The sequence below is a fragment of the Salvelinus namaycush genome, chromosome 1, assembly GCF_016432855.1.
Source record: "Salvelinus namaycush isolate Seneca chromosome 1, SaNama_1.0, whole genome shotgun sequence".
NCBI classification, from domain to species: domain Eukaryota; kingdom Metazoa; phylum Chordata; class Actinopteri; order Salmoniformes; family Salmonidae; genus Salvelinus; species Salvelinus namaycush.
Window position 1 is genome coordinate 50,517,912 of NC_052307.1, and position 25,233 is coordinate 50,543,144.

The following is a 25,233-nucleotide window of genomic DNA, read 5'->3' on the forward strand; positions in this document are numbered from 1 at the left end:
CTGTTCAGAGAATCACTTTTAGCACCATTTACAGCTGTGCGTGTTTCTGGGTAAGTCTGAGAGCTTTGCACACCTGGATTGTACAATATTTGCACATAATTCTTTTTAACCCTTGACTGACCGGCGGAATGTAATTTTTTTTACTGGACCATGACCTCGGTGGAAATATCAAGTTCAAATCAAGTTTATTTTATATAGCCCTTCGTACATCAGCTATTATCTCGAAGTGCTGTACAGAAACCCAGCCTAAAACCCCAAACAGCAAGCAATGCAGGTGTAGAAGCACGGCGGCTAGGAAAAACTCCCTAGAAAGGCCAAAACCTAGGAAGAAACCTAGAGAGGAACCAGGCTATGAGGGGTGGCCAGTCCTCTTCTGGCTGTGCCGGGTGGAGATTATAACAGAACATGGCCAAGATGTTCAAATGTTCATAAATGACCAGCATGGTCAAATAATAATCAGGAGTAAATGTCAGTTAGCTTTTCATAGCCGATCATTAAGAGTATCTCTACCGCTCCTGCGGTCTCTAGAGAGTTGAAAACAGCAGGTCTGGGACAGGTAGCACGTCCGGTGGACAGGTCAGGGTTCCATAGCCGCAGACAGAACAGTTGAAACTGGAACAGCAGCAAGGCCAGGTGGACTGGGAACAGCAAGGAGTCATCATGCCCGGTAGTCCTGACGCATGGTCCTAGGGCTCAGGTCCTCCGAGAGAGAGAAAGAAGGAGAGAATTAGAGAGCATACTTAAATTCACACAGGACACCAGATAAGACAGGAGAAGTACTCCAGATATAACCAACTGAATAAAAAATAATAATTTGTTGGTGTCAAGCATATGAAAACATGATACATATTTTAAAAGCTGAGAAACAAGTTATTTCAAATTATATGACATACAACACACAACCACATTATTCAAATTGTAATCAGTCAAGAAAAACACCTGTGAAAATGTGTATCTTATGAAAATCTATGCTTTTCTCCCAAGCAGCTACCATTTACAAAACTTGATACTTTTAGTTTGACATTGAAGACATATTGAGACCTAAATCTTTTCTCCAAAGAGCCTGTATAATACAATTTAAAATACACATTAAACACACAGACACATATACATACACTGCTCAAAAAAATAAAGGGAACACTTAAACAACACAATGTAACTCCAAGTCAATCACACTTCTGTGAAATCAAACTGTCCACTTAGGAAGCAACACTGATTGACAATACATTTCACATGCTGTTGTGCAAATGGAATAGACAAAAGGTGGAAATTATAGGCAATTAGTAAGACACCCCCAAAAAAGGAATGGTTCTGCAGGTGGTGACCACAGACCACTTCTCAGTTCCTATGCTTCCTGGCTGATGTTTTGGTCACTTTTGAATGCTGGCGGTGCTTTCACTCTAGTGGTAGCATGAGACGGAGTCTACAACCCACACAAGTGGCTCAGGTAGTGCAGTTCATCCAGGATGGCACATCAATGCGAGCTGTGGCAAAAAGGTTTGCTGTGTCTGTCAGCGTAGTGTCCAGAGCATGGAGGCGCTACCAGGAGACAGGCCAGTACATCAGGAGACGTGGAGGAGGCCGTAGGAGGGCAACAACCCAGCAGCAGGACCGCTACCTCCGCCTTTGTGCAAGGAGGTGCACTGCCAGAGCCCTGTTGTTTAAGTGTTCCCTTTATTTTTTTGAGCAGTGTATATATATTGTGGCAGACCAGGGGGGTTTGGTCAAGACGTTTACAAGGATCAGACACGGACAGAGTTGGATTAGCTCGGTTTCAAGGGTGTTTATTTAAATAACCAACAAAAAAAGTCTCCCCCAGGACACCTTCTCTGGGACACCGTCTTCTGGGCTCCGGGTCTTGATGTATCCTGTGGGGAACAAAACTGCACTCCCTCCGTATTCCCTGAGACTGAGCACGAGTATAAAGGAGTAACCTCTCTTCCCCCAGTCCCGTGTGCTGCCCTTCTGGCAGCTTTATGGGACTCGTCCAGCTGGTGAGCAATCAGTCCCTTGATTACTCACCAACCACAATCAGCCCCAATTAGTCCTGAGCCCATCGAGACCTGGCACGTCCAGCAGAGGGAGCCATCGCCTCATGATGTAGACTCCGTCTGTCACCAGGCCTCGGTACACCACTATATATATATATTTAAGGATATATTCGCACGGTTTGCACCCGTGCCAATATATCCTCCAAACACCGGCTTCTCAGGCATTATCACTTTTATACAACGAGTTACCAACATATTCAAATAATGATTGACATATTTTCATTTAGAACAAACGACCCAGTCGTTCATTCTAAACGTTCTATTGCCATACTGGCTGGCAACATTTTTTTGAACCTTTATTTAACTAGGCAAGTCAATTAAAAACAAATTCTTATTTACAATGACAACTTACGCTGGCCAAACCCAGACGACACCGGCCCAATTGCACACTGCCCTATGGGACTCCCAATCACAGCAGGTTGTGATACAGCAGGTTGTTGAACCAGGGTGTCTGTAGTGACGCCTCTAGCACTGAGATGCGCCTTAGACCGCTGCGCCACTCGGGAGCCAACTCAGGAAACTTGCTTGCTAGCTAGCCAACTATGGCTAATTTACAGTAACGTCAAAGGTAAAAAAGAATAACAGTAGCTGCATTTGCGTTTGTTTAAGCTGTTTTCCAGTTACATTTATTTGGATACATCCATAACAATCAGCTAATGAGGCGCGATATCGCCTGGCATAGAAAAATGCTCTTTCACCAGGACACTGTTGTTCAGAGGAGCTAGCCAACAACAGCTAACACAATCACTTCAAATTGAAGCTGTAAAGACTGCAAACTAGCTCCACTTCGTTTAGTTTTACCTTTTTTAACTGACATTTCTTTGTATATATCCATAAAAAATTATGCCAGTTGATTCATGAGTTTGACTGGCTGAGAAACGCTGCCTGTCTGTCTCATCCCGACTGACACTTTCATTACTATGTGACAGCTGGAGATCAAATTTGAATATTGAAACAATGTTGCAAATTTCAGATAGACAGACAGCAAGGTTTATACAAGTCTCCGCTGTTGAAAACGAAATGTTAGTCTAAAAGAAAAGGGAACTCATGTCAAGACGCTTATATATATATATATATATATATATATATATATATATACAGTACCTTAACACCCGCCAGCTTAAGCCGGAAGCCAGCTGCACCAATGTGTATAGGAAACACTGTTCAACTGTCAGCCTGCAGGTGCCCGGCCCACCACAAGGAGTCGTTAGAGCGCGATGAGCCAAGTAAAGCTTGGCCAAACCCTCCACTAACCCGGATGACGCTGTGCCAATTGTGTGCCGCCCTATGGGACTCCCGGTCACGGCCGGTTGTGACACAGCCTGGGATCAAACCCGAGTCTGTAGTAACGACTCAAGTACTGTGATGCAGTGCCTTGGACCGCTGCGCCACTCGGGAGGCCAAAACAATGCTTTTTATAGTGGATATCAAGTTTATAACTTGCCTGGGTGGGCTGATGAGACAATGGATTGCACGGTCAGATGGAACAGAGTAAATAGGCATTTTAACATCATAGATTTAGTCGGTGGCAACTTGTGGAATAGACACCGGCTGGAATGCGCTTTTAACCAATCAGCATTCAGGATTAGACCCACACGTTGTATAAATATATATACAGTATATACAGTGCCTTCGTAAACTATTCAGACCCCTTGACTTTTTCAACATTTTGTTAGATTACAGCTTTATTATAAAATTGATTCAGAAGTTTTTTTCCCCTCATCAATCTACACACAATACCCCATAATGACAAAGCAAAAACATATATCTATATATATTTATATTATTTTGCTAATTTATTAAAAATTAAAAACTGAAATATTACATGACATAAGTATTCAGACCCTTTACTCAGTACTTTGTTGAAGAACCTTTGGCAGCAATTATAGCCTCGAGTCTTCTTGGGTATGACACTACAAGCTTGGCAGATCCTCTCAAACTCTGTCAAGTTGGATGGGGAATGTTGCTGCACAGCTATTTTCAGGTCTCTCCAGGGATGTTCGATCGAGTTCAAGTCCGGGCTCTGGCTGGACATTCAGAGACTTGCGTTGTCTTGGTTGTGTGCTTAGGGTCATTGTCCTGTTGGAAGGTGAACCTTCGCCCCAGTCTGAAGTCCTGAGCACTCTGGAGCAGGTTTTCAGCAAGGATCTCTCTGTACTTTGCTCAATTCATATTTGACTCGATCCTGACTAGTGTCCCAGTCCCTGCCGCTAAAAAACATCCCCACAGACATGATTATGCCACCACAATTCTTCACCGTACGGATGGTGTCAGGTTTCCTCCAAACATCACGCTTGGCATTCAGGCCAAAGAGTTCAATCTTTGTTTCATCAGACCAGAGAATCTTGTTTCTCATGGTCTGAGAATATTTAGGTGCCTTTTGGCAAACTCCAAGCAGGCTGTTTACTGAGGTGTGGCTTCTGTCTGGCCACTCTACCATAAAGGCCTGATTGGTGGAGTGCTGCAGAGATGGTTGTTCTTCTGGAAGGTTCTCCCATCTCCACAGGTGAACTCTAGAGCTCTGTCAGAGTGACAATCGGGTTCTTGGTCACCTCCCTGACCAAGGCCCTTCTCCCCCGATTGCTCAGATTGGCAGGGTGACCAGCTGTAGGAAGAGTCTTCGTGGTTCCAAACTTCTTCTATTTAAGAATTATGGACTACACTGTGTTCTTGGGGACCTTCAATGCTGCAGAAATGTTTTGGTACCCTTCCCCAGATCTGTGCCTTGACACAATCCTTTCTCAGAGCTCTAGGGACAATTCCTTTGACTTCATGCGTAGGTTTTTGCTCTGACATCCACTGTCAACTGTAGGACATGAAATGGACAGGTGTGTATCTTTCCAAATCATGTCCAATCAATTGAATTTACCTCAGGTGGTCTCCAATCAAGTTGTCGAAACAACAAGGATGATCAATGGAGACAGGATGCACCTGAAGTCAATTTCGAGTCTCATAGCAAAGGATCTGAATACTTACGTAAATAAGGTAGTTCTGTTTAAATTTTTAATACATTTGCAAACATTTCTACCAACCTGTTTTCGCTTTGTCATTATGGGGAATAAGGCTGTAACGTAACAAAATGTTGAAAAAATCAAGGGGTCTGAATACTTTCCGAAGGCACTATATATATATATATATATATATATCTCTATATATATAGAGAGAGAGAGAGAGAGAGGTCGGCCGATTATGATTTTTCAACGCCGATACCGATTATTGGAGGACCAAAAAAAGCCGATACCGATTAATCGGCTGATTTTTTTTATTTATTTGTAACAATGACAATTACAACAATACTGAATGAACACTTATTTTAACTTAATATAATACATCAATAAAATCAATTAATGAAACATGTTCAATTTGGTTTAAATAATGCAAAAACAAAGTGTTGGAGAAGAAAGTAAAAGTGCAATATGTGCCATGTATGAAAGCTAACGTTTAAGTTCCTTGCTCAGAACATGAGAACATATGAAAGCTGGTGGTTCCTTTTAACATGAGTCTTCAATATTCCCAGGTAAGAAGTTTTAGGTTGTAGTTATTATAGGAATTATAGGACTATTTCTCTCTATATGATTTGTATTTCATATACCTTTGACTATTGGATGTTCATATAGGCACTTTAGTATTGCCAGTGTAACAGTATAGCTTCCATCCCTCTCCTCGCCGCTACCTGGGCTCGAACCAGGAACACATCGACAACAGCCACCCTCGAAGCAGCGTTACCCATGCAGAGCAAGGGGAACAACTACTCCAAGTCTCAGAGTGAGTGACGTTTGAAACGCTATTAGTGCGCATCCCGCTAACTAGCTAGCCATTTCACATCGGTTACACCAGCCTAATCTCGGGAGTTGATAGGCTTGAAGTCATAAACAGCGCAATGCTTGAAGCATTGCGAAGAGCTGCTGGCAAAACGCACGAAAGTGCTGTTTGAATGAATGCTTACGAGCCTGCTGGTGCCTACCATCGCTCAATCTATCAAATCATAGACTTAATTATAGCATAATAACACACAGAAATACGAGCCTTAGGTCATTAATATGGTCGAATCTGGAAACTATCATCTCGAAAACAAAACGTTTATTCTTTCAGTGAAATACGGACCGGTTCCGTATTTTATCTAACGGGTGGCATCCATAAGTCTAAATATTCCTGTTACATTGCACAACCTTCAATGTTATGTCATAATTACGTAAAATTCTGGCAAATTAGTTCGCAATGAGCCAGGCGGCCCAAACGTTTGCATATACTCTGACTCTGCGTGCAATGAACGCAAGAGAAGTGACACAATTTCACCTGGTTAATATTGCCTGCTAACCTGGATTTCTTTTAGCTGAATATGCAGGTTTAAAAATATATACTTCTGTGTATTGATTTTAAGAAAGGCATTGATGTTTATGGTTAGGTACATGTTGGAGCAACGACAGTCCTTTTTCGCGAATGCGCACTGCATCGATTATATGCAACGCAGGACACGCTAGATAAACTAGTAATATCATCAACCATGTGTAGTTATAACTAGTGATTATGATTGATTGATTGTTTTTTATGAGATAAGTTTAATGCTAGCTAGCAACTTACCCTGGCTTCTTACTGCATTCGCGTAACAGGCGGGCTCCTCGTGAGGCAGGTGGTTAGAGCGTTGGACTAGTTAACCGTAAGGTTGCAAGATTGAATCCCTGAGCTGACAAGGTAAAAATATGTCATTCTGCCAACCACTAGCTACTCACTTTTCACCACACACTCCATGAACACACTGCGGTAAATCCACCTCTGATCTGCACTGGAAGGCAATGGCAGTCGAGACTGGGTCCTATTTATAGGGATGTAAGGGGTACCCATTAGACCGGTCAGACCAGTGCAGGACCAGGCTGCATAATCAGCTTATGTTCAGAGTGTGGCGTGTGAGACCAGCTGATTGGCTGATATCACCTCACATGACAGCCAGGCTCAGCAGCACCAGCCGAATATTAACAAAATGCATACATAACAGCACATTGAACAACAGTGAAATAGTGCCCTCTGCAGGGGAATTCTCTACAACGTTTTTAATAGAGATGCTTTTGTTCTTAAAACAATGGCCGAAGGAGTTGCAGAATGCTTGACTTACAAGTGGTTTGATGGCACTATTGTAATGTATTTTTGTGAGATCCATGGTGACATTTACAAATGCTTAGTGTAGCCTAAATCTGTAAATCATATGTTCATTTCAGATGCAATCTCAACTGACTGAGAAGACACAGAGATTCACTATAAACCCAAAACAGGGATCCAAGTGGATCTCGCACCATATGTAAGTCTGTATACCTTTTGGCCAATAGTCACAGAACCAGGTCATGAACTGATTCGCATCTCTAACCACGAGGCTACATGCACACCACACAGCTTGCACCCGATTTATCTTATAAAGTGTGTTTGCGCACAGAATTAACCAAACAAAATGAAATGTAATATACTGAATCAACCTTGGTCAGATGTTTTTTTACAAACCAAAAATAAGCCAACATTTTGGTTTATCGCTCAGCACTTTTAAAGGCAATCAAGGAGTTGCATTTGGCTACATTACTTATTAATATATACCCATTCTTCTTCAATCTTCAACGTCATCATCAAAGATGACTAACAACAACTACCGAATGGATTTAAATTAATGGAAAGCACACGTGTCCATGCTTCACTATCAAAAAGCTTGTTGATGGGTTCTATGAACCCATAGATCTGTACAGAAAGACAGCATTTGAGCTTGTAAAGGAGCCAGATATGGATGCCATAAGATGTAAGTACCAATATTGTGAAATTGTCCTCAAATATTAAAATGACAGAATGCCCATTGTAAGACTGTCCTTGATACAAAGCAATGAGCCGACGCTGATACTACTGCTGAAGCATTTACTCCCAACAAATTGACCAGAATCATGGTTTTCCACATATGTTACCGACTGGCTCAAATCGGTCTTATGTAGCAGTTTGAAATGTTGTTTTTTACATTGGATAAAAGTAGAGAATATTTGTATATAAAACAGTACAGTTGAGGAACAATGGGAAAGTAATTCTCCTTTGAAAGTTAATCAACTTGTAACCTCACTTTTGAGAAAATGGCCTTGAATGTTTTGGTACTACTACTTGAGAGCCCTTCCTTGTCTCCACCCATTCAGCATTGTTCACACCCTCTTAAGCTTTAGCCCCACCCATCTCTTTAAGGGTTGACCTGAGCGTTCTGCCCTAAAAACAGCAGTCAAGCACCCAAGCTACCTGGTAACGTTGGCTAGCTTGCTAGCTACTTCCAGACACAAATGAGAGAACAGCTCACTGACCATTTTACTCGCCCTAGCAGAGCTGGTTAGGCTGTTTTTATGTTATCCAGAGGGTTGGTGACGGCAACTGTGCTACGGGCAACAATTTATGCTTTTTTGCCAAAGTTTACTGACACAGGCCATATTCAACCGGTGTTGAATGTTCGTAAATTCGTCAGTTATTCTGCGCTGTGGCACACTCAGACAAGAGTGCTCTGAAATCGGAGGAGATACTGTCTATCAACAGTTTTTGCAGTGACATCATTAACATTCTTTTGAAATGGTTACTTGTATAGTGGAGTCTTTTGTTAAGACATGTAGATAGCTAACTAACCAATGAACCATAATCCGAACTCATGACATTACTGCCCTGCATGAATCTGCAGGTAGCTAACCAACCATGTTCAATGTTAGCTTGCTAACATTAGGCTTTAACTAGAAAAGCAAATGGCTCTGAGATGAGACTAATATTACTGCACAGATCATACACGTAATGTTAGCTAGCGGGCCAGCCAGCTAATGTTAGCTAACAGTACACTTTAACTTGAAATGAAAACTACTTTCTGACAAAATTAGAAACGTGTAATGTCTGAAAATGTAGCTAGCTAGACTATTTTACCTGTATATATGGACGGACTCTTTTCACTCGCTGTCACGGATGCCATGGTTGCCCATAGTTTGAAGATGTAATCCAGCGACAGGTGTTTCTCCATCTCCTAAGCTATCATACTCGAATTCCACTGATTTCAAAACTTGGTCCTCCAGAAAGTGGAGAGCAACACTTATGCAGTTCTACTACGCAATATATTTTTTTGGCCCAAAACATGCCTGGTTGAAACCCCAGTTAGAATTCGATCGATCGATAGAAGGACCCTATACCGTAGGATAATTATTCTGGTCGGAAAATCAACTTAATTCATGAACAGGCACTGAGGAGATTAATCCTGATACTTGTTATTCATGTCAGATATTTCCATTTTGGGATAGTTGTTCACTGAACTGCTAGCACTAGTTGCTCACGCTGCTACAGTGGCTATAATTATTTCAAAAATGTCTCACACTCGGTCGAATGTGTTGTCACGTGATGCTGCTTTCAAATCCCGTCCCAAATGGCACTTACCTACTGGAAAAGTGCAACTTACTAAGGTAGGCAGCAGGCAGCTGCCTTTGGATTGGGCCATAGCCTTTCTCTCTTTTGTGCTTTAGAAACCTCCTGCTTCTCATGTTAACAGCATCCTTTTCTGTCACTCTGTAGCAGAAATTTCAAAATCAGGACAAGTTAACGCAGTTAATACACAACCAGAAATTGAATTTAGGTTATTAGTTAATGTACAGGCCATTATAAAATAATGGAATCAACAACTCTTTCTCTCTTTTTCCTGAGCTCTCTATCCCCTTCTTACTTTCACCCGCTGTCTTGCATTCAGATGACCCTATCTAAACGTGGCAAAAAAAGAAACGTCCTTTTTGCAGGACCCTGTCTTTCAAAGGTAATTCGTAAAAATCCAAAGAACTTCACAGATCTTCATTCTAAAGGGTTTAAACACTGTTTCCCATGCTTGTTCAATGAACAAGCATGTTAGTGTTTAAGACACTAACAGCTTACAGACGGTAGGCAATTAAGGTCACAGTTATGAAAACCTAGGAAACTAAAGAGGCTTTTCTACTGACTCTGAAAAACACCAAAAGAAAGATGCCCAGGGTCCCTGCTCATCTGCGTGAACGTGCCTTAGGCATGCTGCAAGGAGGCATGAGGACTGCAGATGTGGCCAGGGCAATTTAATGACATGACGGACAGCTGATTGTCCTCGCAGTGGCAGACCACGTGTAACAACACCTGCACAGGATCGGTACATCCGAACAACACACCTGCGGGACAGGTACAGAATGGCAACAACAACTGCCCGAGTTACACCAGGAACGCACAATCCCTCCATCAGTGCTCAGACCGTCCACAATAGGCTGAGAGAGGCTGGACTGAGGGCTTGTTGTAAGGCAGGCCAGTAGACATCACCGGCAACAACGTCGCCTATGAGCACAAACCCACCGTCGCTGGACCAGACAGGACTGGCAAAAAGTGCTCTTCACTGACGAGTCGCGATTTATTCTCACCAGGGGTGATGGTCGGATTCGTGTTTATCGTCGAAGGAATGAGCATTACACCGAGGCCTGTACTCTGGAGCGGGATCGATTTGGAGGTGGAAGGTCCGTCATGGTCTGGGGCGGTGTGTCACAGCATCATCGGACTGAGCTTGTTGTCATTGCAGGCAATCTCATCGCTGTGCGTTACAGGGAAGACATCTTCCTCCCTGGGTCATGTCCTCGCATTTCAAGGCTATGCTGTGACATTGATTTATTATCACTCCAAATCCCACTCAAATTACTAGTGTTGTCATCATACTGTAGGTAACCCTCATTGACTCTTGTTTTGAACAATCCCCTAGAGTTGATGTCTGCGACACCTGCATAATAAAATAATCTGCATAGAAATCTGTCAATTAAGCAAGAGATATCAGCATCTGCAGTAAAAGGTAACAGAGCTAGAGCAGTGTTTGTCAGACCATGAGCAGTTTGGGAATTGCATTCACGAAAGAGTTGCTGCCTACATTTTGTGAGCTCGGGGATCTCATTCTTGGGAGGACTGCAGCTCTTGCAGATGAGTTTGTGTTGACACATAGAACTTCCCTCGGACAGAGCGCTCAGTGGTTAACCTTGAGCAGGGTGTGGTCCAGAGAGGTCGCCTCTTATTGCGAGGTTTTGGTCCATTTCTGCAGTGCCCAAAGATAAAGATAGGCAGATGTATCTCCTAAACAAGATGTTGGAACAGATGTGTATGACGGGTTCGTTTCTCTGCAGAGTGGCGATCCTGTTAAGCAGCCAGTGAAGGTACCGCGAGACACTGGCGCAGCCCAGTCCTTCATTTTGGAGGGTGTTTTGCACTTGTCTAACACATCAACAACTGGTTACAGGATGTGTAAATAGGTTGCATGGAAGTCTGATCTTATTTCTGGTTCCATTATCGTTGGAGTGAGGCCTAGCCTACCGGTCAAGTGGGTCTCATTAATTTTGGGAGGCAATTTGGCTGGAAGGGAAGGTCGTGCCAGGTCCTGTAGTTTGAGCGGAACCCAGAGTGGAGGAACCTGATGGGTTATCAGAAAAGTACCCTAGCGTGTGCCATTACACGTGTTATTTCTAAGAAAGACGACAGTAGCATGTCTAGTGTTGAGGAGGATTTCAGAATTCCCACCATGGTCGATCTGTCTGAGACGTTTATGGGTGATCCTGATTTCACAAAACCTCCTGAGTTGACCTCTCCTTTGAAAACCCCAAAGGTGAGCGAGGTTGTAGGACCGTTGAAGGAATAGAGGGTCCCTACAGTTGACACTTTGATGTCTAGGAAGCAGCAGTATAAAGATGTAAAGATGCTAACCTCTGCCCTCTTTATGCTGAGTTACATCCAGAGGAGGAGTTTGATGAAGTTTGTGTGGGTTGTTTTGACAGAGATTGTGTTCTAATGAGGAAATGGCATTCACACACCACTTCTGGGCAAGACTATTGGCCCAGTGTATCTCAGATTGTTGGTCCAGCTATGCTTCAACAAGAGATACTGAAGTTGGCTCACGATGGTAGTATGGAAGGCCATCTTGGGCTCAACAAAATGTATGAACATATCTTGCGTTAGCTTCTTCTGGCCTGGCCTAAAACAGGATGTTGTGGCTTACTGTAAACCCTGTCACGTTTGGCAGCGGAAGGGTAAACTGAACCAAGCTGTACCTTTGCAGCCTATTCCATGGGTGAGCAGAGGAACGGGAACAGTGATGTGATGTACGAGCCCTGTCCCTATTGAACGATTATCCAGGGATCGAACCTGAATGGGTGACTGTAGGGGAACCAAAGGAATGCAAAATGAAGTGGCCAGTGTGTTATGTAAAAGATTCACGAGAGCTCCAGAATCAATCAGAGCCAACAGAAGGGAGGGGCTAGGATATTCAGGGAATTTAATGGGAAAACACACTGGTTGAGTTGACAGAAAAGGAGAAGAGATCTTGCATCCTCCCTGGGTTGGAGAAGGGGAGGTCCCTGGCGTAGTCGGAGTAGGCACTCACCCCCCTGTCTGCCTTCCACAGGATGATCAAACACCGAGCGGAAGAGTAGGCTGAAGCGCTCGTAGGACTTGACCTCGGGGCAGCCCGTTTCCCGCGGCACCCCAGTCCAGGGCCCATCCGGTCAGTGCCAAGATGACAGTGGAAACCCTGTCTCTCCCAAAGACAGCCTTGGCGTAGCGAGCGAGGTACAGGTTACATTGCAGAAGGAATCCCACGAATCTCGCTGGCGCGCCATCAAAGTGCTCTGGGAGCACAGAATCGTGGCCGAAGATTCTGGCAAGATAGAACAGCACACTCCAGGAGTAAGACAGGGGTGGGGGGTACATAATTGTAAACAACAGCTGGTGCACGAAATCTAAGGAAGTATCTAGATTTTCCTCACCTGAAGTTGAGTATTTTATAATAAACTGTAGACAACACTATTTGCCAAGAGAGTTTTACTTTTCGTGGCTGTCTATTTACCACCACAGACGGATGCTGGCAATAAGCCCACACAAAGTCAGCTGTATAAGGAAATAAGCAAACAAGAAACCGCTCACCCAGAGGTGGTGCTCCTAGTGGCCGGGGATTTAATGCAGAGAAACTTAAATCAGTTTTACATCATTTCTATCAACATGTTAAATGCTCAATCAGAGGGGGAAAAATTCTAGATCACCTGTACTCCACACACAGAGACGCATACAAAGCTCTCACTCACCCTCCATTTGTTAAATCTGACCACAATTCTATCCTCCTGATTCCTGCTTACAAGCAAAAATTAACCTCTCTTGGGTAGGGGGCAGTATTTTCACGTCCGGATGAAAAGCGTGACCAAAGTAAACTGCCTGTTACTCAGGCACAGAAGCTAGGATATGCATATAAGATTTGGTAGATTTTGATAGAAAACACTCAAAAGTTTCTAAAACTGTTAAAATAATGTCTGTGAGTATAACAGAACTGATATGGCAGGCAAAACCCCGAGGACAAACCAACCCCCCCTAAAACAATTCAGCCTACCACTATTTTCAATGGCTGTCACTTTTATTATATGGCGAAGTCCTCCCAGATTGCAGTTCCTAGGGCTTCCACTAGATGCCAGTCTTTAGAAAGAGTTTCAGGCTGTTTTTTTTTTTTAATGAGCCAGAAATTGTAGTTTTTCTAGGTAGCTCCCATTTTGGCTGTAGTGTTTCCAGCGCCTGAATGAGAGTGCGTTCTTTGGTATTTTTCTCCGGTAAAGACAATAATGATTCTCCGTTTTAATTTGTATTATTTATTTATGTATTAGGGTACCTAAGGTTTGATTATAAACGTTGTTTGACTTGTTTGGAAAAGTTTATTAGTAACGTTTGGGATTCATTTTGTATGCATTTTGATGGAGGGAAACTGGGTGGATTATTGACTGAAGCGCGCCAGCTAAACAGTTTTTATGGATATAAAGAAGGACATTATTGAACAAAAGGACCATTTGTGATGTAAATGGAACCTTTTAGAGTGCCAACAGAAGAAGATCATCAAAGGTAAGGAATTTTTAATATCGCTATTTCTGACTTTCGTGTCGCACCTGCCTGGTTGAAATATGTTTTTTATGGTTTTGTATGCGGGGCGCTGTCCTCAGATAACCGCATGGTGTGCTTCTTTTTTTTTTTTTGACCATAAGAAGTTAAAGCAGGAAGCAGATGAAGCAGATGCTAAACTACAAGACTGTCTTGCTAGCACAGACAGGAACATGTTCATGTCCCTCTGCAACTGGATCCTGGACTTCCTGATGGGCCGCCCCCGGGTGGTTAGGGTAGGTAGCCACACATCCACCATGCAGATCCTCAACACTGGAGCCCTTCAGGGGTGCGTGCTCAGTCCTCTCCTGTACTCCATGTTCACCCACGACTGCACGGCCAGGCATGACTCCAACACCATCATTAAGTTTGCAGATGACAAACCAGTGGTAGGCCTGATCACCGACAATGACAAGACAGCCTATAGGGAGGAGGTCAGAGACTTGGCCGGGTGGTGCCAGAATAACAACCTATTCCTCAACATAATTAAGACAAAAGACATGATTGTGGACTAAAGGAAAAGGAGGACCGAGCACACCCCCATTCTCATCGACGGGGCTGTAGTGGAGCAGGTTGAGAGCTTCAAGTTCCTTGGTGTCCACATCACCAACAAACTAGAATGGTCCAAACACACCAAGACAGTCGTGAAGAGGGCACGACAAAGCCTATTCCCCCTCAGGAAACTAAAAAGATTTGGCATGGGTCCTCAGATCCTCAAAAGGTTCTACAGCTGCAACATCGAGAGCATCCTGACTGGTTGCATCACTGCCTGGTACGGCAACTGCTCGGCCTCCGACTGCAAGGCACTACAGAGGGTAGTGCGTATGGCCCAGTACATCACTGGGGCTAAGCTGCCTGCCATCCAGGATCTCTACACCAGGCGATGTCAAAGATCCCAGCCACCCCAGTCATAGAATGTTCTCTCTACTAACGCATGGCAAGCGGTACCGGAGCCAAGTTTAGGATCAAAAGGCTTCTCAACAGTTTTTACCTCCAAGACGAAAGACTTCTGAACAAGTAATCAAATGGCTACCCAGACTATTTGCATTGTCCCGCTCCCCAACCCTTCTTTTACGCTGCTGCTACTCTCTGTTTATCATATATGCATAGTCACTTTAACTATACATTCATGTACATACTACCTCAATTAGCCCGACTAAGCGGTGCCTATACATAACCTCGCTACTGTTATTTTTCACTGTCATTTTACTGTTGTTTTTATTTCTTTACTTATCTATTGTTCACCTAATACCTATTTTTTACTTTAAAATCACACTGTTGTTTGGGCCTGTAAGTAAGCATTTCACTCTAAGGTGTTGTATTCGGCGCACGTGACAAATAAACTTTCATTTGATTTGAGGGACAGGTGTATTCCGCGGACCGGCTCAGATGGAACGGAGGCAGGTAATGGTAGTGTGGGGAGGGCTGGTGCCCGGAACCGGTACTGGAGACTGGAGGGAATGCACATTTCCCTCCAAACGCAGAATGGTTTCCAGTACACTGTCCATGGCGATGCCGAGTCTGGAGAGACAGTCCTCGTGATGACGTTCACCAGCTCAGCCTTTCCAGCTGTCTCCATTAGATAGGTTGATTATTCTGTCACATTGCATAATGATAGGAGGCAGGCTCAGGAATACGAATAGGGGGTTTCTCTACCCAAAATAGAGTACGTCATGAACATGATGGGAACGAAGCCCAAAACAAACATGTGTATATATATAACACAGGGCTGTAACCCAAACAAAGAGCGAGGTGTAAACCTCGAATAAATACACGGGACGAGACCCGTAAAAACAAGTGCACACTAACACGGTAACACGAAAGCTGATACAACAGAGCACAGGACATTGAACAATAATCAACAAGGACAATGGGGAAGAGGGGGCACATACAGTTGAAGTCGGAAGTTTACATACACTTAGGTTGAAGTCATTAAAACTCGTTTTCAACCACTCCACAAATTTCTTGTTTACAAACTATAGTTTTGGCAAGTCGGTTAGGACATCTACTTTGTGCATGACACATGTAATTTTTTCAACAAATGTTTACAGGCAGATTATTTCACTTATCACAATTCCAGTGGGTCAGAAGTTTACATACACTAAGTTGACTGTGCCTTTAACCCTTTCATGCGTGAGTTCCAAATATCTCTAACGGTCGCCCCAGCGTGAGTTGTTTTATGCACGTGATGTTAGAACGTTCTCTCCAATTCCAGAATGTGATTGTTATGTAACAGTACATTTAATCTGCGCTGCCCTCAAACCAAAGCACGCCTTTGCCTGTTTTATTTGTCAATTTTAAATTATTTTCTAAACAGTTTTTTATTTTATAATAACAGTTTGAAATGAGGTGTGTTCCGCCTCATACATTCACATAAAAGTAGTCATTTTTACTTTTGCGGACCAATTAATTTTTTTGACATTTCTGACCCGGACAAAATTCCCCAAACACTTCTCAATTGTTTGTGCAGTTCAAGTCTGCAGACATTTACTCATCTGCCGTCCTGCATACACGTGTTCATATTTTCCACCTGTCGCCTGCATCGCAATCAAAGTTGTTTTCGTTACCAATAATAACTTTGGAAATGAGTGCGTTTCTATCAAAGTGCCTTATTACGTTATAATAGTTTCTGCATGTCGTGTTATGTCGTTTCTACTGTAGCATCATGTTTTTGTGTATATTCCTTATAACCGCGGACACGCGATGTAACGTTACTCATTTCATAACATGTATGGTGTTATACTCAATGCTTAGGTATCTAGCTACAGTCTTATTAGCTCTGGAAAACAATGCTAATTGCGTCACGGATGTATTAGCATGTGTTGTATGTTGAAGCTACCCTGGCCCTTTGACTCCCAAGTGGCACAGCGTCTCAGTGCTAGAGGCGTCACTACAGACACCCATCTTCAAATCCAGACTGCGTTTCTATCAAAGTAAGTGCCTAATTACGTTATAATAGTTTCTGTGTCGTGTTTTACCGTTTCTACTGTAGCTCACTGTGTGTATAGAGCATAATATATTTGTGTATATTCCTTATAACCGCGGACACGCTAGGTAACGTTACTCATGTTACTCACCTTTTATGGTGTTATATTCAATCGTGCTTATGTAGCTAGTTACATTATTCTATTAGCTCTGTAAAACAATGCTAAATGCGTCAGAAGTATTGGCATGTTGTATTTTGACGCTACCCTGGAAAAATATCTTATACCACTTGGTCGTTTTCTGAGTTCATTCCACAAAGCTGTTTATCATGTCGGCCTTATCCACTGCCCCCATTTTGAGGTAATAGTCAAGCACGCAGTCTGGTTTGATGTTTCTCTGTCTGGTTTGTTTCTCTCTCCCGTCAGGTGGTTCACCTTCCCTGTGGCCGACCTGGTTGCTGTATGGACAGTGGAGAGGACATGGACGTCTCGTTTGTCATGGCACTTTACTGCCAGCTGTTGACATCTCTTGTTTTGTATAACGGGTCATTTAGGATGGCAGTAGCGTTGATGATGAAATGCAGTCATAGCAGCAGAACTAGAAAGCAGTCTTGGGAAAAGAGGGTAGCAAAGAAGGGAGTTGCAAACATAGGATCTCTGCTCCAGTATTCTCTTAGGGAGTTCTTCTTTACTGTCACCAGGAATGTATACATTTCACTAATTGTGGTTGTCCCCCCACTCCTGGTGTAACAGTATAACTTTACGTCCGTCCCCTCGCCCATACCCGGGCGCGAACCAGGGACCCTCTGCACACATCAACAACAGTCACCCACGAAGCATCGTTACCCATCGCTCCACAAAAGCCGCGGCCCTTGCTGAGCAAGGGGAACCAAGTGACGTAACTGATTGAAACGCTATTAGCGCGTACCCGCTAACTAGCTAGCCATTTCACATCCGTTACACTGGCTCTCTCTTACCCTGTAGCTCCAAGGCATAGCGATTGGTCTCTACTATGTCTCCCACCAGCTCCTCTGTCAGAAACAACTTGAAGCACTCTGCCTCAGATGGAAATGGCAAGGGGCGTTGCACTCCAGACTGGAACTCATCAACACAATCAGCAGGGCCAGGAGGGGTGAAATGGCTGGCAGCCTTCTAGCTACCACAGAACTCCTGTACTTCATCCACTGTCAGTCTGCCACCATCACCACCAGCATCTTCTAATGGAACTGGGACTTTGTCAGTGGACAAGGGGTCCTCAGATTCAGGGTTCTCAATGGCTACAAGGTTGGGGGGCAGCTCCTCACTGTCAGAATCTGATTCCTGACTTTCATACTCAGACTCAAAATCTCCAGAATTTCCACATTTGTGAGTTGTCTCCTTTTGAAAGTTATTGCTAATGCTACAGCTTAGCTCACTATCTACATACATAAACAACAACACTGAATGGTTTAGAGTGAGAGGGTACGTGGTTGACTGCCGGCACGCGCCACTTGTCTCAATAAATCACTATCAGAAAATGTTTTGTGTGGCAATTATTTGTGTATTTACTGTTTTATTCACATGTTTTCAATTCTATGTGACAAATCATGCATTCCGATTCTTGCACAGATTGTAATGGGCACATATTATGTGTGTAAAATGCTTTTTTGAAGGTTGTACTGATTATGATGAGCTAAGCTAATTCCAGCTGTGTAGCCATGTTTGTTGACATACAATGCATTCTGGGTTTCACGTAATCGTCTGTTTGACCAAAGACGTTATAACAAAAGGAGGTGAGTAAGAGTTCACTCATTTTTTGAGGACTTCCGGAAATGAAGGGTGGGATGTGAACGACAGTGATTGACACACCCCTTCAACATGCATACTATAAACAGACCAAACTCATCTTGTCTTCTCTTATTATCTTCGGTTTCTGTGAGGAACAAATGCATGGCTGCGCGCCGAAACTAATCGTCGGATTACTTTCGATTTCAAAAGTGTTTTACCTAATTATTTCGATCAATGGTGAGCTCACCCGTGATGTGATTAATTATACATAATAATTGCTATTAGCTAATTCATATTGTAGTTTATGTCAGCCGAGAGTTAGAAAATATTACTGCTTGTGTTGGGTCAATCTTTCCTCGGTTAGCGCTTGGACAAATGTAGCCTACATTTTTCCGGTTAGGATGATTGTGTTATGCTATATATACTTCTGTGAATATCTGAACATTGCATCCCAAAATAAACTGCTCACATTCTGGACATAACTTTGTAAGGACTGTGTTTGTGTAAATAGTTTCTGAAAAAAGTGTGGCCAGCTCAAACGCTGATTGTTGCGTCATTCGAAACTGGCCGTTCTAAACGAGCGTTCTAAATGAGTGTTCTAATCACACGGGTGTGATCGTACGCTTCAGGGACCACTGTAGAACGATCACACCCGTGTGATGGTACGTGTGAAAGGGTTAAACAGCTTGGGAAATTCCAGAAAATGATGTCATGGCTATAGAATCTTCTGATAGCACGCAGGTATAAACACCATGGGACCACACAGCCTTCATACCGCTCAGGAAGGAGATACATTCTGTCTCCTAGAGATTAACGTACTTTGGTGCGAAAACTGCAAATCAATCCCAGAACAACAGCAAAGGACCTTGTGAAGATGCTGGAGGAAAAAGGTACAAAATTATCTATATCCACAGTGAAACAAGTCCTATATTGACATAACCTGAAAGGCCGCTCAGCAAGGAAGAAGCCACTACTCCAAACCCGCCATAAAAAAAGCTAGACTACGGTTTGCAACTGCACATGGGGACAAAGATCATACTTTTTGGAGAAATGTCCTCTGGTCTGATGAAACAAAAATATAACTGTTTGGCCATAATGACCATTGTTATGTTTGGAGGAAAAAGGGGGAGGCTTGCAAGCTGAAGAACACCTTCCCAGCCGTGAAGCATGGGGGTGGCAGCATCATGTTTTGGGGGTGCTTGCTGCAGGAGGCACTGGTGCACTTCACAAAATAGATGGCATCATGAGGAAAGGAAAATTATGTGGATATATTGAAGCAACATCTCAAGACATCAGTCTGGAAGTTAAAACTTGGTCGCAAATGGGTCTTCCAAATGGACAATGACCCCAAGCATACTTCCAAAGTTGTGGCAAAATGGCTTAAGGACAACAGAGTCAAGGTATTGGAGTGGCCATCACAAAGCCCTGACCTCAATCCTATAGAAAATGTGTGGGCAGAACTGAAAAAGCATGTGCAAGCAAAGAGGCCTACAAACCTGACTCAGTTACACCAGCTCTGTCAGGAGGAATAGGCCAAAAGTCACCCAACTTATCGTGGGAAGCTTGTGGAAGGTTACCCGAAACGTTTGACCCAAATTAAACAATTTAAAGGCAATGCTACCAAATACTAATTGAGTGTATGTAAACTTCTGACCTACTGGGAATGTGATGAAAGAAATAAAAGCTGAAATAAACCATTCTCTCTAATATTATTCTGCCGTTTCAGATTCATAAAATAAAGTGGTGATCCTAACTGACGTAAAACGGAATATTTACTAGGATTAAATGTCAGGAATTGTGAAAAACTGAGTTTAAATGTATTTGGCTAAGGTGCATGTAAACGTCTGACTTCAACTGTATATACACATACTAATCAGGGGAATGGGAACCAGGTGTGCGTAATGAGACAAGACTGTCCGGGGTTGGTGGTGATGATCCAGTTCAGTGACGCCTAGAAGGCCGGTGACCTAGACCTCCGGAGCTGGTGAACGGAATGAGCAGCAGTACCGGGTGAATCCGTGACAGTTTCAGCTAAAATTATTTAATTATTATCTGAAAGCAGGGATTCGGCACTTTGTCTGGGTAGAGGACAAACTATAGACACCCAGTGCTCCTTTAATGTGCCTTTTACACAGTTATTCTCATGCTCCCCTTTGGTTTCCTGCTCGAGCCCACAATAGGTGAACCCGCTCCCCAACAACCTGTAGTTGTTCTTATTACTTTACTTCTTAACACTTAATCGACTATTGAATTAACTACACTGAACAAAAATATAAACGCAACATGTAAAGTGTTGGTCCCATGTTTAATGAGCTGAAATAAAAGATTCCAGAAATGTTTTATTCATACAAAAAAGCTTATTTCTGTAAATTTGGTGGATAAATTTGTTTACATCCCTGTTAAGTAAGCATTTCTCCCTTGCCAATATTACCCATCCACTTGACAGGTGTGGCATATCAAGAAGCTGATTAACTTCTCTAGGATAGGGGGCAGCATTTTCACGTTTGGATGAAAAGCATACCCAAATTAAACTGCCAGCTACTCAACCCCAGAAGATAAGATATGCATATTGTTAGTGGATTTGAATAGAAACAACTCTGAAGTTTCTAAAACTGTTTGAATCATGTCTGTGAGTATAACAGAACTTATTTAGCAGGCAAAACCCCGAGGACAAACCATTCAGATTTTTTGTTGTTGAGGTTTTCAATGGATTTTCTTTGGGAATACAGATTTCTAATTGACCTTCTTGCAGTTCCTACCGCTTCCACTGGATGTCAACAGTCTTAATTGAGGGTTTTTCCTTTGTGTCATGAAGAAGTACGGCCATTTTGAATCAGAGTCACTTGAAGTGTCCTGTTAGATAGAGGCGCATGACCAGAAAGCATGCTACAGATTGTTTTAATCCTGTATTGAACACAGATCATCCCGTCTTCCAGTTTATCGATTATTTACATTAAAAAATACCTAAAGTTGTATTACAAAAGTAGTTTGAAATGTTTTGGCAAAGTTTACAGGTAACTTTTGAGATATTTTGTAGTCATATTTCACGAGTTGGAACCGGTGTTTTTCTGGATCAAACGCGCCAAATAAATGGACATTTTGGATATATATCGACGGAATTAATCGAACAAAAGGACCATTTGTGATGTTTATGGGACATATTGGAGTGCCAACAACAGAAGTTGTCAAAAATAGGCATGAATTATATTTTTATTTCTGCGTTTTATGTCGCGCCTGCAGGGTTGAAATATGCTTATCTCTCTTTGTTTACAATGTTGCTAACTCAGATAATAGCATTGTTTGCTTTCGCCGAAAAGCCTATTTGAATTCTGACATGTTGGCTGGATTCACAACCAGTGTAGCTTTAATTTGGTATCTTTCATGTGTGATTTAATGAAAGTTTGATTTTTATAGTAATTAATTTGAATTAGGCACTCTGGCTTTTTGCCAAGTGAGACAGTAGCGTCCCGCCTAAACTCAGATTTTTGGATATAAATATGAACTTTACCGAACAAAACATAGATGTATTGTGTAACATGAAGTCCTATGAGTGGCATCTGATGAAGATCATCAAAGGTTAGTGATTAATTTTATCTCTATTTCTGCTTTTTGTTACTCCTCTCTTTGGCTGGAAAAATGGCTGTGTTTTTCTGTGGCTATGTACTGACCTAACATAATCGTTTGGTGTGATTTCCTCGAAAATCCTTTTTGAAATCAGACATGTTGGCTGGATTCACAACAAATGTAGTCTTTCATGTGTGATTTCATGAAAGTTAGATTTTTATAGTAATATATTTGAATTTGGCGCTCTGCAGTTTTACTGGCTTTTGGCCAAGTGGGACGTTAGCGTCCCACATATCTTAGAGAAGTTAAACAACAATCATCACACAGGTGCACCTTAAAAGATCACTCTAAAATGTGCAGTTGTGTCACACAACACAATGTTGTTTTAGAGAATTTGGCAGTACATCCAACCGGCCTCACAACCGCAGACCATGTGTATGGCATCGTGTGGGCAAGCGGTTTGCTGATGTCAACGTTGTGAACAGAGTGCCCTGTGGTGGAGTTGGGGTTAGGGTATGGGCAGGCATAAGCTATGGACAACGAACAACTGCATTTTATCGATGGCAATTTAAATGCATAGAGATACCGTGACGAGATCCTGAGGCCCATTGTCGTGCCATTCATCCGCCGCCATCACATTTTAGTCTTATCCAGAGCGACTTACAGTACTGAGTGCATACATTCATATGTTTCTCATACTAATGTTTCAGTATGATAATGCACGGCCCAATGTCGCAAGGATCTGTCCACAGTTCCTGGAAGCTGCAAATGTCCCAGTTCTTCCATGGCCTGCATACTCACCAGAAATGTCACCCATTGAGCATGTTTAGGATGCTCTGGATTTACGCGTATGACAGTGTGTTCCAGTTCCCTCCAATATCCAGAAAGTGTTGGTCCCATGTTTAATGAGAGAACACCTCACTCTGACCATTTTACTCGTTTTTATGTTTTATGTTATCCAGAGCGTTGGTGACTGTAACTGCTGCTGGCAACAATTTAATAACGCTTTTTTTGCCTACGTTTACTGACATCGGCCATATTCAACTGGTGTTGAGCGAATTCTTAAGTTATTCTGCACTCTGGCACACTCAGACGAGTAGATAGCCTGAGTGAATTTACGAACGCGCCCAAAGTTTCAGAGCTAATAGTAGAATTCAGGATAATGTGCACAAGATTACTATTGACAATACCCTTATGCTTATGAGCACATGTAGTAAAACAATAGATTGATATAAAACTATTGATAGCATAGGTGGAGCAGATCCATCAATGGAAATTAAATTAACAGGCACAGAATTACTATTTACAATACCCCTATCAAGATGGGAAACTGTGGAGGAATGATATCCCTGATTTAATGGGAGTAAGTACCTTTGAGGAGCTTGATTTGATCAGTCATTGCCTGTGTTGGGTTACCATTGAGTTCCCAATATCTCTAACGGTCGCCCCAGCGTGAGTTTTTTTATGCACGAGATGTTAATGTTCTCTCCATTCCAGAATGTGATTGTTATGAAACAGTACATTTAATCCGTGGTGACCTCAAACCAAGGCAAGCAGCAAGTTTTTATTTATAGGCTGTTTTCAAACTTGTCAATTTCAAATGATTTTCTATCAAGTTTTTATTTTCTAAGAACAGTTTGAATTGAGGTGTGTTCCGCCTCCTCATTCATTCACATAAAAGTAGTACTTTTTACTTTTGCGGACAAAACATTTTTTAGACCTTTCTGACGCAGACTAAATTTCCCAAGCACTTCCCAATTGTTTGTGCAGTTCAAGTCTGCAGACATTTGCGCATCTCCCGTCAGAACAGGATCTGCACACACATGTCTGCACACACGTTTTCAGTCTGTTGTCCGCATCGCAGTCATTGTTGTTTTCATTACCAATAATAACTTTGGAAATGTGTGCGTTTCTATCAAAGTAAGTTATTATTACGTTATAATAGTTTCTGTATATCGTGTTACAGTGGGGCAAAAAAGTATTTAGTCAGCCACCAATTGTGCAAGTTCTCCCACTTAAAAAGATGAGAGGCCTGTAATTTTCATCATAGGTACACTTCAACTATGACAGACAAAATGAGGAAAATAAATCCAGAAAATCACATTGTAGGATTTTTTATGAATTTATTTGCAAATTATGGTGGAAAATAAGTATTTGGTCACCTACAAACAAGCAAGATTTCTGGCTCTCACAGACCTGTAACTTCTTCTTTAATTAACCTCTAACACCTCCCAAACCCGGATCCGGGATCCCCCCCATCACAAAAGCTGACTAGCATAGCCTAGCCTAAAGCCACAGGGATATCATATAATAAAATGTTCATGAAATCACAAGTCCAAGACACCAAATGAAAGATACACATCTTGTGAATAAAGCCATCATTTCTGATTTTTTAAATGTTTTACAGGGAAGACACAATATGTAAATCTATTAGCTAACCACGTTAGCAAAATACACCACTTCCATACTCCACCATTTTCTTACTGCATCAGTAGCTATCACAAATTCGACCAAATAAAGATATAAATAGCCACTAACCAAGAAACAACCTCATCAGATGACAGTCTGATAACATATTTATTGTATAGCATAGGTTTTGTTAGAAAAATGTGCATATTTCAGGTATAAATCATAGTTTACCATTGCAGCCCCCATCACAACTCTCACTAAAATGACTAGAATAACTACAGAGAGCAACGTGTATTAGCTAATTACTCATCATAAAACATTTCTTAAAAATACACAGCGTACAGCAATTGAAAGACACAGATCTTGTGAATCCAGACAATATTTCAGATTTTCTAAGTGTTTTACAGCGAAAACACAATATAGCGTTATATTAGCTTAGCACAGTAGCAAACCAAACAACAGCATTGATTCCAGCCAAACATAGCGATAACGTATTCACCACCAAAATATATTAATTTTCACTAACCTTCTCAGAATTCTTCAGATGACAGTCCTGTAACATCATATTACACAATGCATATAGAGTT